Consider the following 6,241-nt stretch of genomic DNA (forward strand, 5'->3'; position numbering starts at 1 on the left):
ATACCCTCCACAGGGTGCTCGAGGGTTCATGGGAATTTGCCCAACCAGTCTACATGTGCTTTGTGGATCTGGAGAAGGCATTTGACCGTGTCCCTCGTGCCATTCTGTGGGGGGTGCTGAGTGAGTATGGAGTCCGGGGCCCTCTACTAAGGGCTGTCCGGTCTCTGTATGATCGGAGCAGGAGTCTGGTTCTCATTGCCGGCAGTAGATCAGACTTGTTCCCGGTGCATGTTGGACTCCGGCAGGGCTGCCCTTTGTCACCGGTCCTGTTCATAGTTTTTATGGACAGGATTTCTAGGCGCAGCCAGGGGCCGGAGGGGATCCGGTTTGGGAACCTCAGGATTTCATCTCTGCTTTTTGCAGATGATGTTGTCCTGTTGGCTTCATCAGACCGGGACCTCCAGCATGTGCTGGGGCGGTTTGCGGCCGAGTGCGACGCGGCAGGGATGAGAATCAGCACCTCCAAGACCGAGGCCATGGTTCTCCACTGGGAAAGGGTGGCATGCCTTCTCCGGGTGGGTGGAGAAGTCCTGCCTCAGGTGGAGGAGTTCAAGTATCTCGGGGTCTTGTTCACGAGTGAGGGAACAATGGAGCGTGAGATTGACAGACGGATCGGTGCAGCGTCCGCAGTTATGCGGTCGATGTACTGGACCGTCGTGGTGAAGAGGGAGCTGAGTCGAAAGGCGAAGCTCTCGATTTACCGGTCAATCTACGCCCCTACCCTCACCTATGGTCATGAACTTTGGGTAGTGACCGAAAGGACAAGATCGCGGATACAAGCGGCCAAGATGAGTTTCCTCCGCAGGTTGGCTGGACGCTCCCTTAGAGATAGGGTGAGGAGTTCGGTCACCCGGGAGGAGCTCGGAGTCGAGCCGCTGCTCCTTCACATTGAGAGGAGTCAGCTGAGGTGGCTTGGGCATCTGTACCGGATCCTCCTGGACGCCCCCCTAGGGAGGTGTTCCAGGCATGTCCCTCCGGGAGGAGACCCCGGGAAAGACCCAGGACACGCTGGAGAGACTATGTCTCTCGGCTGGCCTGGGAACGCCTCGGACTCCCCCCGGAGGAGCTGGAGGAAGTGTCTGGGGTGAAGGAAGTCTGGGCATCTCTGCTGAGGCTGCTGCCCCCGCGACCCGGGAACGGATAAGCGGCGGAAAATGAATGGATGGATGGATGGATGGATGGATGGATGAATTGTGCAATACAAATAAACTTGCCTTGCCTTGCCTCGCCTTATGTGGAACACTTCATTGATAACACAAGCTCACAGTTTTGTCGTCCTAAACTGCACGTCTTCCTCTACAGAGCGAGTTTAGTGATGACTGTTAAGTTTGTTAGAGCTAAAGTGGATTTCTCATTTCTGATCAAAATGAGTTTAAAGAATGCACAGCAAGTCAACAACGATGGGACTGAAAATAATGACGCATACCACTTCTATCTGATATCATCAGATATGACACGTTTCAAATTCCCATGCACTGCAGGTCACGCACGAATAACCTTTCCTGGTGTTCTGTGTCCGTGTCCTGAATAAGAGGAAACGTTGTTCTGTTTTTATTGGAGGCGCTGCGTTGCGTGCCTTGTCTGCCCTGCGTGTGCGTGCTGCCAGCGATCCTGTGGAAAGTTTCTCCAGACACTTTCTGAGCAGCCGGTTCCACAGCATAGCGTGAAATCCCTTCCATGGAGGACACCCTGCAGCTGTGGGGTCCCGCTGGTCACAAAATGCAGAACTAATGTCTCATTTAATGTGGAAAAGGCAAACCAACGTCTACACTGCTTAAGGAGGCTGTCATCTTTTCACATTAATAAAAAGCTGCTCACCATGTTCTATAGATGTTTTATTGAATCTATAATCTCTTTTAGCTTAGTGTCCTGGTTTGGCAATTTAAGCCTAAAAAATAAAAACTTGTTTAATCAGATTGTGAGGTGGGCCAGTAAGCTAATTGGAGAGCCACAACTCAACTTGGAATGCCTCTTTAATGGGCAGCTACAAAGACTAGCTGAGTCCATCTTAGATGATACATCATATCCACTATACGGCAAATCCCGGTATCTCCCTTCTGGCCGTAGGTTTATCAATAAAGTTACCTTACCTTACCTTATTTAGAAAGATATTCTAAGCGTGTCTGGATGAAAACAGCTTCACTACTTCAAGGTTTAAAGTGAAATGCTTGTAAACAAACACAGACATTAAATCCTGTGCAGGTTATTCTGACTCCCCGCCACCTGAGGATAACAGACGCTGACCAGAGACCAGCGACATCAGCAAACACCGCTTATCTCGGCACAGTGCAATGTCCTGCAGAGAAAACGTGCATCCGGTCGTTCACATGAATGCTATTTTAATACGTGCCACTGATCTAAAAATATTTGCAGAAGATTACGAAATCAGCATGACAACATCATTTCTCTACGGCAGTCTCCTCCCCCAGCAGCATGAGAAGTGCTCAGATGATGCAACTAATGACGCTTTTCCACTAGTACCTACTCGGCTCGATTCAACTCAGCCTAGTTTCTTTTCCACAACAATTCAGCTCCTGGAGCAGAAGTAGGAGGTTGGAGCGAAGCTGCTGTGACGTATTTGATTGTGTGATCTAAACGAAGAAGACAAAAACACTAAAGATGTAGAACGTGGAGGAGATGATAGATGTGCTGCTGGGTCTGTGGCTTGTGTTCGATATCAAGTTAAAAAATGAGAGTAAGAGAAGCTTCAAGCGGCAACGCTTTTTAATTTTTGTTTGTTAGTCTGGGCGCTGCTGAAAAGTCCGTTGGTAGCCACGAGCAACTATGAAGAGACAGAGCTCCAGGTGCCACTATAAGAATATTTGTCTTATTTCTAGTTAAATTATCTCATTTTAGTCAAAGAATCTCATTACACTTAAAACAAGACTCATCACTGGAAAAACTATTTTCACCTGTTTCAAGTAGATTTCACTTGAAATAAGTAGAACAAGTGGAACAAGATTTTTTTGCTTATAATGAGAAGATAAATCTTGTCCCACTGGCAGATTTTTTCTTATTTCAACTGAAGATTTACTTGAAACAGGTGAAAATTGTCAAATAACAAGAGATTTTTCTGGTAATGACTCTTGTTTTAAACCTATTATGAAAAACACGTTTTTTCTTGTTTTAACATATACTGTATAAAGTGGTCTCCCCTCACCCTGCCAACACAGGGGAGAGGAAATACCATGGATTTCTGCAAGGTCTGTGACCCCCGCCCGACAGAGTCCCCCAGTGTCATGTGATTTTTATGAGCCGTTTAGAATCTGCTCCTGTCGTGAGTCACGACGGGAGCAGATTTCCAGAGGTTCAGCCTCCGCTGCTGAAACCACGCCCACAACCAGCTCTCTCCGCTGCTGGAGCTCCGCCATTGTTCAGCAGCGGTGACTGTTTTCCACCGGTTTCAACAGCGAGGGAGAGTTAAAATGAGGTTTTGCATCGACATTTACCCTCATAAAAGGATCAGTTCCAACAGCACGGACCCGGCAACTGCACACGAGTCAGCGGTAAGTTAGGTTTTTTTTTATGTTATTTATATTTGTATGATCTTTACATGGGCTAAGTATTTAGCTTAGCTCCAGAGCACCGGGGCCGCATGCGGAGCTGCCGGAGCTGCTCACGGACCGGACCGGTGAGGAGCCCCCGAACCCGGTGCTCCGAACCCGGGGGCTCCGGGGGAGCCGGCAGCTCTATTAGTACCGTAATACATTTTTCTTCTGTGGTTTCAGATTTTCCAAGCAATGCACCTGGAGCTGTTCAACAACACATTCAGAAGACGCGCGGTCCTTCCTTGAGCCAGCAATAGTGCATACATTTTATTTATATATTTTAACAATAAAGTTGACATTTGTGAAAATTCAGTGTTGTGATTTCTTTACAGTTACATGATTCATTTGTCTTGTAACATAAGAAGTGAAATGATGAGGAATCGGAGTAAATAACTGTGGTGTAACTGTTTAGAATTAAATTCAATCTTGTGTGAAGACGAGGTGACTAAAGGCTGATTTATGGTTCTGCATTACACCAACGCAGAGCCTACGGCGTAGGGTAGGGAACCGTGGACACGCTTTGCTACGCAGCCGCTGCTCTTCTCCCCGGAGCGACGCTTTGTCTCCTCCCCTGCTACACGTCATTCAAGCAGCCAATCAGCGCAGAGCCTCATTATCATAGCCCCCCCTCCCCTCAGAATGAAGCACAGAAAAAGGCTTTATTATCTGTAAAACTAGAGACCTGGCCCACAGGCTGAATTTCTGATTTATGTAGAAAAAACAAGCTTAAGATTGTTTTTAAGACATTCAAGGCCTGTTTAAAATATACATTAAATGCCATAATATGTCCCCTTTAAGTGTAATGAGATTTTTTGACTAAAAATGAGCCATTTTAACTAGAAATAAGACAAATATTCCTGGTAAGATTTTGAGTTTTTGCAGTGGGATCTTGTCGTTCCTTATCTCCGTCTAGATCCTTTTTTAATTCTCTCCTCAGCACCAGGTTTATGAACATCTGCACCTCAGAGTTGGATCATGAAACAGACTTTTGTGCTGCCATTGCCTGTCGAATAAAATGAGCAAGAAGCCGCCGTCAGAGTCTTTTTCACTGATTTCCCCCTCTGACTCAGATGTCTGACTCCAACCCCCGACCAATCGTTGGCCTGTAATGTGCTGACGTCAGATACAGCCGACTCAGCTGCTTAGAACCTCGACAGTGTAGATACAGAAAAAGTATCTACTCGGCACATTAGACCCCTGGTGGGAAAGCACAAAACCGAGGCGAGGCGAGTCGGGCTGAGTAGGTACCGTATTTTCCACACTATAAGGCGCACCCAAAAGCCTTTAATTTTCCGATGCCTTATAATGCAGTGCGCCTTATATATGATCATTACGGTAATTTCTGTTACTGTCGTCAGGGGGATTGTGGGTAATGTAGTTGGTGTCGCAGAAGTAATGGCGCTAAAAACGTCAGGAATCGTCACAGACGTTCAAGACAACAGCAGCGACGCTGACTCTATTTTTTGCATTTCCTGTAGCGCAGCTCCATCAGGTAGATACGTAACTCAACCCCAGCCACTATAGTACGGTATTTTAACATATATTTAGTGCCCCTTATAATGCGGTGCGCCTTATATGTGGAAAAAGTTTTAAGATGCGTCATTCATTGAAGGTGCGTCTTATAATGTGGTGCGCCTTATAGTGCGGAAAATACGGTACTAGTGTAAAAGTGCCATAAGGATCATAAGGGACCTGATGGCGTCTGTGAGACCCGACCCCTCAGTCCACAGAGCCTGAAGCTTGTGTTGGTTACCACCCGGTTCCAGACCCCGCAGAACACTTTCAGATGACCTCCCTCCAGACCCTGGCCGAGAGCTCTTTTAGGAGTAAAACGTAAAACCAGAGCACGTTTTTCAGACTAAAGGTTTGTCTACTTCACAATCATTTAATGCATTGGAAAAAATTGGAAGTTGACGGTGACGAGTAGCAACATCAGTCACGTGTAAGAGGCCAGGCTTTCCTGACGAGCTGTCAGTTTTGGTTCCCTGAAGCAACACCGGGTGGGAATCACGCTGCAGTGACAGGAACAGCTTAGTGTGTCGTAGAAGTGAATTTGAATACAATACTGAAGGAAAAATGTATGTTTTAGAAATGTAAAATGGCCAAGTATTAAGTGTGAATGGAAATTCATGAACTAACTTGGATAAAGTATGTTAGAAGAAGGAAAGAAAATGTTCCACACAGTTTACGTAACCCATTCTGTATAAGAAATGTGAAAATGATGCAAAATTAGTTTAAAAATTGTTTTAGACTTTTTAAAGAAGTGAAACTTCGGAGACCTCTGCGACTTAAAAGCCTGCATCTACGTAACATTTAATAATGAACAATTTTGGGCCCGAGCTTGGAGGATGAAGCCTTTGTGAAATATGAGCAACATTAGAGAGGAGTTGGAGGAAATTTTCTGTAATTCCAGATTCATTTTGACCTTTTTTTTTCTTTTTGAAAAGACTTGAAAGACTTCAAGCTATAAGATGTGCTCCAGCTGGCCTTATTTGGTAAATGAACGTATACAGGACTCATACATGTATAGACAGTTTTACGCGTCTACCGGTGTAAACACCGGTGTACATTCATTTTTTTTCTGTACTTAAAATAATTTAATGCAGAAAAAAAAGAAACCAACAAGAAAAACCTGGTTTTTCCAACATGGCAACAGCTGAAGCCCAGAAGCACCAAGACTTCTTCAGGGAAAC

The sequence above is a fragment of the Cololabis saira genome, chromosome 1, assembly GCF_033807715.1.
Source record: "Cololabis saira isolate AMF1-May2022 chromosome 1, fColSai1.1, whole genome shotgun sequence".
Classification (NCBI taxonomy): domain Eukaryota; kingdom Metazoa; phylum Chordata; class Actinopteri; order Beloniformes; family Belonidae; genus Cololabis; species Cololabis saira.